The sequence below is a fragment of the Helianthus annuus genome, unplaced genomic scaffold, assembly GCF_002127325.2.
Source record: "Helianthus annuus cultivar XRQ/B unplaced genomic scaffold, HanXRQr2.0-SUNRISE HanXRQChr00c001, whole genome shotgun sequence".
NCBI classification, from domain to species: Eukaryota; Viridiplantae; Streptophyta; class Magnoliopsida; order Asterales; family Asteraceae; genus Helianthus; species Helianthus annuus.
This window is the reverse complement of record NW_023395517.1, coordinates 637275-646966: the sequence shown is the minus strand read 5'-3', so window position 1 is coordinate 646966 and position 9692 is coordinate 637275. Positions and strand designations below refer to the sequence as shown.

At 33.9% G+C, this 9692-nt stretch overlaps 1 long non-coding RNA gene across 1 annotated transcript; it reads left to right on the top strand.

The window, feature by feature from the left end:
- Positions 1-2406: 2406 nt before the first annotated feature.
- Positions 2407-7818, top strand: LOC118489671. Its single transcript, XR_004887684.1, has 2 exons — positions 2407-7067; positions 7214-7818. It is a non-coding gene; the product is annotated as an uncharacterized LOC118489671 (long non-coding RNA).
- The last annotated feature ends 1874 nt before the right edge of the window (positions 7819-9692 follow it).

Here is a 9692-nt window from a genome sequence, read left to right as displayed (position 1 = left end):
TAATTTTTTTAGGGGTGTCCTAGTAATTGTTGAGGGGTGTCCTTAGTATAAAAAACGAAAAAAAAAAATTTTACACTAGCGGATAAAAGTTGAGCCGTAGCCCGGGCTACGCCTCGGACCACATTAGGTCCGCCCTTGGGAAAGGGTAGTGTACCTTCCTGCAATTTTCTGAATTTAATGTTAATATACGATTTTAAGTTTTAGAACATTGAGTATGGGGGAGGATAGTCTCCAAAGAACTATCCTTCACATAAGCGCGTAAGCAAAGGAGGAGGACCCTCCCTTTGAAGACTATCCAAGGGTGTGGGGATGATTCTTCTCCATTTTTTATTATTATTTATTTGATTTAAATAATTAATAAAAACAAAGTAAATAAAAGTAAAAAAGTTAGGTTTAAATAAAACCTAAAAAACAACAACCTAAAGTTACGTTTAAATAAAAAAAAACACATCTAAAAAAAACCTAGAGTTATATTTAAATTAAAAAAAAACACACTTAAAAAAACCTAAAGTTACATTTAAAAAAAACTACACTTCATCACTCCATTTTTTCCTAATTTTGTCCTTCATTATTTGGGTTGTAGGGATCCATAAATTTTTTTAAGGTTGGGAGAGGTTATTTTTCATAAAAATGGGAGAAAAGTGAGAGTAGTTTGGTAAAAAAATAGGGTGAAAAGGGGTTTAATTTATAGTGGTGGGGTGAATTTTTAAAAAAAAAAAAAAAAATGGTTGCAAGTTACCGTTAAGGGCCCACCCATTCAAAAAGCTTGGCCCGTCTCCCACGTTAAAATTCCGGAGTTTTTGCCGTGCCGGACCCCAAGGGGGCGGTGTTTTACGGGGCTAAAGGGGGGGGGGGGGGGTGGACGGCCCTCTGCCGATCCCACACCCAATGGTCTTATGTTCTTCATTTTAATATAACTTTTGTTTATTTTTAAAGATTTATAATTACTGTATGATTTTTTTTCAAAATGTCGACCTGTCAGACAAGAAAAATGAATCTAGAGCATTGGTTGTATTTTTAAACATCGACGATTTAATTCAAAGTAGTTATTGAGACTATGGAAATTATCTTTTTCTATACAAAAATGAATCATTATCGCCTTCTTTAGGTCACATCAGACTCTCTTAACCAATTTCCATCCATCCTATTTAACCTAAATCATGGAAATGGATACACACGTCACACCGGCCCACACATTCTCAAACCAATTTTTAAATAATTAATATATAAATTAAGAGTTTATCCGGATGGTTTTATTTGATACCGCATGGTATGGGATGGTGTTGCACTCGGTACCCAACCTTGACATCATCATCATCCCTATTTGATCCTAAATTCCGAGCAACCTTACTTAGAAAAGAAATGAGATGCAATAGAACTTTAAATAATGAATGTCTGGTAGTGATCCGATTTAAATCTTGGATTCAAAATCATAATTTCACTTTTTCCTTAAAACTAGAATGCGGATACATGTTTTTGTTTTTGGGGCATGATGGTTGAAAATTAATTACCGTCATTAATTTGGTTGATGTTTTCGTTTTCCAATATATGGTGTATGTTAGGTTATTCGGCGCGATCGTCACGGCACCCACGGGCGATGATGTGGCAACGTAGACAAGAAGTGGACATCATGGCCTATTAGCGTGAGTGCAATTTCGTAGAAAGCAATTTGTGAATATTTTTTTTAATAATACTATATTTATTAGTTAATTTGATTTTTCTTTAATAACTTGTGCTCTTAAACTCTTAAGAAAAATCTAAATATACATTGTCGTTAAATTTTGTTTTTATGAACATTTGGTATAAACTTTATTGTTTTTCCTATCTAAAAATAATAATTTTACTTTTTAAAAACTACAAAAACCACATACCTTATATTTTTTTTCGACACCAAAAGATACATTCTCTCAACATGAAAAACGAAAAAGAAAACCGACACCAAGCAACCAAAACCAAACAATATAGACTAATTGAAACTAAATAAAAATAATATTAGCTGGTTTATAGGATTTTTTGTCCTTTATAATTTGATTCACCACCTACCGTCATTCAAAACATTTACACATTTCATCAATGAACAATAACTATCTCACCCCCACCCCCAACCAATTATTGGGTTTATGTCCGGTCAAAAAACATTACTACATTTATGTTTTTTGTCTTCGTATCTTTCTTAAAAATCTTAATTTATTTTTTACTTAATTTTACATAAAATAAAATAGCAAATAATACAAATTTATAGAAAAGAAAAAAAAATGTGTGATCCAACAAGGCAACACCTCAAACGAAAATCATCATTGCAGCAAAGAACCGCTAGAAATTGGAATTTGTTGAGGAAATATGGATTAGTATAATTTAAGAAAAGATAAGATGAAAGCTTGTAGTGGAAAATCTAGTTGAAGCTGTTAAAATGTACATTTATGATCAGTTTTAATATCATTATAATATAATGTATGTTTATGGTGTTTGTCACATGTATGTTGGACGAATGGGCTATGGAGCATGGGCTGAATGGAGTTGGGCTTTATAAAGCATGAAGATAGGAAGATGGGCTAAAAGAAGCATGTTCGTGTGAAGATGGGCTTGTCAGTTGAAGCCGGGTTATTATCAACCCGGATAAAGTGTTAGTTGGAGCGATATTTAAGAGAAAGTCCAGATGCTTCTCAATTATTCACCAAGATATTTTCTCTATCTAGAGTCTGAAGAGATAATAGCTTTTATGTTCGTTCCAGAAGATAAGAAGACTTCTAGGGTTTTATTCTGCTGTTCATCCTTTCTTGCTCTTGTCTCCTTATCGTTCTGCTGGCAAATCAGATAAGTTTATGTGTAGTCGATTATCACTTACATTCTTCTCTCTCATTGTGTTATTGCTCAGTCTGTTCGACCCAGCTGTTAGGGTTTGTAATTGTGTAGTTGTTCTTGTGAATCTCTCAGCTGTATTGTGAGAGATTTGTGTCTGTATTTCTATAGATAATCATCTATTGATGATTATCGTTTGATCTTTGGATCTTGTATTCTTCTGGTCTTACTGTTCTTGTAAGATCTTGGGTATTTTGGGGGTTTTTTCTGGTTTGGGTTAATAAAAGTTTCTCCACGTTTTGTCGCTTATTTTGTGTTAATGTTGTTTCTTGTATTATGTGTTGAGAATATATACCATTTTTGACATGGTATCAGAGCCGTAAGGCTCATAATTTGTAGTTTTTTTATCGGTTCGTTGATTCTGGGTGGTTTTTCATATATAGGGTTAGGTTTTTTTATCATTAAATTCTTCCGCTGTCAAGAAAGGTTTACATTTAATCTGCTAAACATTAGTTGTGTACAGTGGTTCAGGTTTATGAAAATTAATCGTCGTATTTGTATGCAAGAAGTCTGATTGTTTTCTGTAGTGTCTCTAGATCTGTCCCTTGCCATTTGATTCTGGTGTTTGATTGTGGGAGTTCTTTATAAAGCTCCGTTTTATGGTTCTTCCGCTGTGGGTTATTGATTTGGATTTAGAATTTTTTTATAAAGCTCTGTTTTCTGGTATTATTAAATGTTCTTGGTAATTTAATCAAGATCGTGTTTGTATTTGTTAAAATCTGGTGAAGTTTTGTTCGGTCATGTTGTTCTTTGTGTTTTTTGTGTTGTATGTTTCATTTTTTTTTGGGTTTCTCTTTGTCTGGTACGTTTTGACCTGTTTCTTGGAGTGTGTGCAGGCTCGCATCTGGTGAAATCTGTTTTGTTGTTTTTTGGTATGGCACAAATCCTAGTTAGGGTTTGTTGGAGGTCAAGGAGGTGTTCTATCATCTGTTATTCTCAAGACCTGTGTTGGTCTCTGAACCCTAGAAGGTTCAGGGCAAACTGACCAGGTGGTTTTGGTTTGTGGCTTAGTCAGTTCTTGTAGTTCTCGAAAACTACAGTTCTGATCTTTTTTTGGAGCATATTGCACCCTCTGTAAGATCTTTCCATTTTTTTTCTCGTTGTTGGTTAGTTGAAGTCGGGGTAGTGAGGACCGGCACCCTTGATTGTTTGTTATTGTTGATTCTTGTCTATTCTGTGGTTATCTGTTCTTTTGTTGCTTGTTGTTATCTGTTTTTTTTTCTTGTTGATTACTTGTATATTTTCTGTTGTGTTTTGGTTCCTTGTCTTAGAGTGTGGCTCCTGTATTAAGACCTGTCCAGGCACTATAAGTGATGAACCTGGAATCTGGACACTGATACAGCTTCGCCTTAGGGTTTTTGGTTGCATATAAGTTGACTGTTGTTTCTGTGAGTAGTTGTCCGTCTGTTAACTTGTGTTCTCCTTCTTGTATATAGTGTTCATTTACTTGTTTTTTGTCTTGGTTTAAAATTGCTAAATTGTCTAAGCATAGATTCATAAAAGCATTTGTTGAGGTCTTATGTTCATTAACTCTATGTTAGGATATAATTGTTATTTGTTATGTGAAGATTTTTTGATTGACTGCTCAATGTCTCTTGTTGAGAACAATCGAAATGTATGTCTTTCATATGAGTTGTATTTTTTTTTCTTCAAATGTTTTGTGGATTATGGTAAAGGAGTTATTTAGAATCGGTTCCTGTATGACTATTAAAATTGTTAAATGGAGGTTTGATTTCTTTTCACTGTCCATATAAATAAATAAAAAATTTAAAAGGTTTGTGTGCTATGTCTTAATCTGTTTATGTTTTCTTGTGGGTATCATGTTATCTGTTTTTTATGTGTTTTATGTGATATTTGGTTTGGATCAGGTGATTTGATTTTTTTTTGGCTGTCAAAGTGTCTTCTGTGCATAGCCGTATGTCTTATTGTTTTGTGTGGTATGGTTAGTCGAACTATGTGGTTCGTGTGTTTCTAACCAGCTGTGTTGTCAAGTGTGTTCTTGAATATGTTGTGCAGCCTTGTTTGCAGTTTATTTTGTGGTTTGTCTTGAATACTGCTAAAATGCTATTTGTTCTTGATATTTGTGTCTGCCTAGCTATGATATCTGTATGATGGGGATCATTGTCCTAAATGTTGTTAAATGTCTTGTATTTGTAGTCTTGATGTTTACTTGTCTATGATCTTGTTTGTATGATTAGCTTGAGCTGTATGGTTCATGTTTATTTAATGGTATTGTCAAGATTATTTTGTATATGTGATAGCCTTATATGTAATCTCTTGTGAGATATTTTTGGCTATGTCTTATTGTCTTGTTATTCTTTGTCTTGTGCGTGAGATATTAAATCATGTGATTTTGTACTTCTTGTTTATCAGTCTTGGTATGATTCTTATGATTCAGTATTTCGTGAAAAGTTTTTTTTAATCTAGTCATAAATCTGTTTTCTTGGTTGTTGAGTTATGTGGTTTACAACTTTAATCGTTTAACTAGTTGTATTTCTCAAGATTATTTCTTGAATGTTTATGATGATGGCCTTGTGTTTTTTCTCTTGTGTAAGAGATATTTTTCTGGTCTTAAAATCATGTGATTTTCTATTTTACCAGAGTTTGTATAGGCTGTAATTGTTGTCTGGTGTAGAAGTGTGTACTTCTCGTTATGATCAGACTTGTTCTTGAATCTTGTGATTCCTTTTTAGAAGTCGTGTGACTTTTGTGTTATCAGATATGATGTTTCTGATAGTTTTGATTGAATCGTGTGGTTCATTTTTTGTTGAGAGGTTGTAAAAGTTTTTGATTGAATCAAATTAGTCTTTAAGTTCCTCACAAGTCTTGTCATTTAGAAATGGTTTTAAAGTCTTAAAAGTCGTGTGACTTTATGTTTCATCATATATGTATGAGTGTATCTGATTTTAAAATCGTATGTTTCCGTGATGTGTAAATCTTTGTATGGTCAGATATGTTTCTGATACTATTAATGAATCTAGTGAGTCTTTGTTTTATTCTATATGGATCTGGTATTGTGACAGAACCTTGTGAATCTTTAGTCATTGTTTTACTAGATTTTTTATTCTCTTGCAAACAAGTTCATGTCTTTGTTATCTTTGGATATTCGTTTCAGTGTTAGATAAATTTGTTTTGTGTATGGAATTAGATCTTGTCGTATTGATGAGTTTTATGTCTTTGATCTGGGAAAGTGTTTTTTAGATCTGTCTAAAATTTGTATTTGGTTCAGCCTATGGGTAAATCATATATCTTGGTCTCAGATTTCGGGTTCTGAAATTTGGGTTATTTCTGATTGTTGTTTGGAATCTTGTGGTGTCTTGTTTGATCAAATTTGTGAATTTGATCTTGTTGTAGAATCATATGATTCTTTGTTAGTTGGAATATGTTTTCAGAAATGTTGATTTTTTGGTTGTTGCTAGAAGTTGTTTTGTCTGTTAGTTATTTTTCGCTAATGATTTTTTTTTTGATGTGGATCTAAAGTTCACTATTCATTTGAAAGTTGTTGGTTTACCGAGTTGTATGACAAATTTACTTTGTATACTGTGTTGGTATGTGTCTTGTGTTTTTGATTCTCAGTGGTGGATTTAATGTTCATATGTTGGTTAAAAATCTGTGATGAAAAAGGCTGTTGTAATCGTATATCAATATGTTATATAATTTGTTTTGATGTCTTCTTCTAAAAAAAAAGGAAAGTAAGTCATTACATCTTTAGGATGGTTAAGCTGCAACAATAAAAAGGAGTGCTTGGTTGTTATATAGATTTTGGTTTGTTCAGTAACAGAAACGTATTGCCACTTGTGGGCCTTGCTACAATAGTGCGCTGGGGTTATCAAGCATGTTTGACAACTGAATTGAGGGGGGATGTTAAAAGTAGCTAAGCTATGTTTTCTTTTCTTTTCTTTTCAATTCAGTTGTTTACTATTTTTGTAAAGTTAATTGCTTATTGTATTTGTTATTCTTATTGAAGAATAATAAATAAGATGAAGGGCTGATTATGAAAGCTGATTATGAAAGTCTATGCAAGCTAAAGGGCTGTTTGGTTAAAAAGCTTAGGGGTTGGAGTTGTACAGTATGATGTCTAGAAGCAAAGGGGCTTAAGGTGTATGTCCAGGAAATTGTAACGAGTATAAAAGACTTATTGGTGTTCAGATTACAAGTCTTTGATTAGCTGTTGTGCACACTTCAACCTAAGTCACATACTGAGTTGTGTAAGTGCTTGGTAATGAATTTGTTTAGATATTAAAACTGAGGGGAGATGTTAAAATGTACATTTATGATCAGTTTTAATATCATTATAATATAATGTATGTTTATGGTGTTTGTCACATGTATGTTGGACGAATGGGCTATGGAGCATGGGCTGAATGGAGTTGGGCTTTATAAAGCATGAAGATAGGAAGATGGGCTAAAAGAAGCATGTTCGTGTGAAGATGGGCTTGTCAGTTGAAGCCGGGTTATTATCAACCCGGATAAAGTGTTAGTTGGAGCGATATTTAAGAGAAAGTCCAGATGCTTCTCAATTATTCACCAAGATATTTTCTCTATCTAGAGTCTGAAGAGATAATAGCTTTTATGTTCGTTCCAGAAGATAAGAAGACTTCTAGGGTTTTATTCTGCTGTTCATCCTTTCTTGCTCTTGTCTCCTTATCGTTCTGCTGGCAAATCAGATAAGTTTATGTGTAGTCGATTATCACTTACATTCTTCTCTCTCATTGTGTTATTGCTCAGTCTGTTCGACCCAGCTGTTAGGGTTTGTAATTGTGTAGTTGTTCTTGTGAATCTCTCAGCTGTATTGTGAGAGATTTGTGTCTGTATTTCTATAGATAATCATCTATTGATGATTATCGTTTGATCTTTGGATCTTGTATTCTTCTGGTCTTACTGTTCTTGTAAGATCTTGGGTATTTTGGGGGTTTTTTCTGGTTTGGGTTAATAAAAGTTTCTCCACGTTTTGTCGCTTATTTTGTGTTAATGTTGTTTCTTGTATTATGTGTTGAGAATATATACCATTTTTGACAGAAGCAAACAACAATATTCAAGACAGAATCATTAGAAAATTCACTAGGAATATATTCTAAAAGAACTAAATATGTAAACATTACATAGTGAGATACTGAGATGAAGCCATAGTCTCAAATATTATTAGGGCTGATTTGATTGAAGTGCGCATTCAAGATAGAAGAATTCAACCGGTATCAAGTTATTCAACAATAGTTGGTGAACCGTTTAGTTTCCGGCAACGGCGTTAGTCAACAAATTGAGCAGGTGACTTGCAACTGTAGATGCTATATTGTTATCATGGATCGACTCCCTCTCTTTACTCATTGAATTTCGGATTGAACTCATCGATTACGTTCAATCCATTAGCAGAATCTCCGTTACTGGCAACATTATTCCGACAAAATGAGGCTATAATGGTGCCCATTTTTGGCATATGCTGCAAGAAAATGATAATTGGCAAAATCCTTGAAGCAAAACAGAGAGAACTAAAACAAATATTTGGGTTTTCAGGCATTTGGGTCGGATCCTTCTCAAGATCCTTAGTCGATTCAGCTTGGGTCGGATCTAATACCTGCACGTGTTGTTATCTAGTTGTTTATGGGCCGATATTTGCATGGTAAATCCATAGTATATATTTATATAATATGGGTTTTCCCATAACTATAAAAATGGACCATATGTAACACATAATGTCATAGTGACGCTTACATGTCACATCACATATTAACTACTTGGACCAAAGTTGTACAAAGGCTACCAAACACAACTTGGTTAAGATGTTCATCACTTCATCCAGATATGAAGTTAATAAGTCATTTCCAAACTTAATCCCAAACACAATCTACTCTAAACAAGTTATTTATAAAATGTATTATATATGTATGCACGTAACATTTGATGAAGCTGCTGAGCACAACTATTTATAAAATGGTAACGTGTATTAACATGTTTTGACAATTGTCCAACATCCTTTGTATCATTTAAATATATAAGGATCTACTTAACTGCCTTTCAATGCATATTTCATAGATTTGCAAAGTATGTGTTAACCACACTAACATAGCTTTTATTTGGCATTATGCACGCCATTAGACACGTTAGACTTCCAATTGCATCAGCGTATGCCACCTTTAAATTTCATCAACTTTAGAATTTGTATATAGAGAATCCTTGCTTTGAAGTTTGAAGTTCTCACCAATAAGGGTGATCACAACTTTGCATAGTACATATAGGAGATCTTGACTGCTCACGTCCTAGTAAAACACCTTTAAGAACTTAAACTAATTTTAGTACTACAAAAGAAGCTGAAAGTACAACTATGAAAGCGTTGAAATTAATTGCATTAAACATGCTTAAATATAAAGTGGAATAAAGCTGCATGTAGTGGTAATGGAGACGTGGGTGCTTGTAGCTTATTAGACTGATGGGTATGGTCTCGGGGAGAACATCGGGGTGCTGAGATGGACACCCTCCCCGACAGGGAACACCGCCCCTCCCATTCAATCTTCGGAACCATACCCCACAGTCTTATCAAAACATCTTTTGCTGCTGTTGACTATATTGACTTTTTTGGTCGAAGTCAACGTTACCTTTGTAAAAAGTCAACTTCGACTTTTTTCACAGAATTTATTTTCAGCAGGTCTTCATTATCTTGATGGCTGCTGTTGTCAATTTTGTCTCCTCTCAACCCGACAAGGTAGTTACATACCACATCTATTATAACCATCTGTAACATCCCATCCATCATCAGGTATCGATAACCACCTCACTAACGAACACGCGACTCGGATCAATGATCTGTTTGTATTTGATTACCAGCATGGCAAGTGTCA